Source organism: Mirounga leonina, unplaced genomic scaffold, assembly GCF_011800145.1.
Source record: "Mirounga leonina isolate KUSES-001 unplaced genomic scaffold, KU_Mleo_1.0 Mir_376, whole genome shotgun sequence".
NCBI lineage: Eukaryota > Metazoa > Chordata > Mammalia > Carnivora > Phocidae > Mirounga > Mirounga leonina.
In genome coordinates this window covers 9155732-9155977 of record NW_023270718.1, presented here as the reverse complement: position 1 = coordinate 9155977, position 246 = coordinate 9155732, and the positions used below count along the sequence as shown (strand labels likewise).

Here is a 246-nt window from a genome sequence, read left to right as displayed (position 1 = left end):
GGAAGGAGGGAGGGAAGAGTGGGAGGGAGGGAGAGAGGGAAAGAGAGGAGGGAGGGAAGAAGGGGAGGGAGGGTAGGAAGAGGAGGAGGGAGGGAAGGAGGAGGGGGAACGGAGGGAGAGAGGGAAGGAGAGAGTCAGGAGGGAGGGAAGAGGGGGAGGGAGGGAGAGAGGGAAAGAGAGAGTCAGGAGGGAGGGAGGGGAGGGGGAAGGAGGGAGGGAAGAGTGGGAGGGAGGGAGAGAAGGAAA

The 246-nt window shown here is 63.4% G+C and overlaps 1 protein-coding gene across 1 annotated transcript in view; it reads right to left on the bottom strand.

Moving 5' to 3' along the window:
* Window positions 1–246, bottom strand: part of SSC5D (scavenger receptor cysteine rich family member with 5 domains) — a 21929-nt gene that overhangs the window by 18464 nt on the left and 3219 nt on the right. The gene's annotated exons all lie outside the window — the stretch shown is intronic.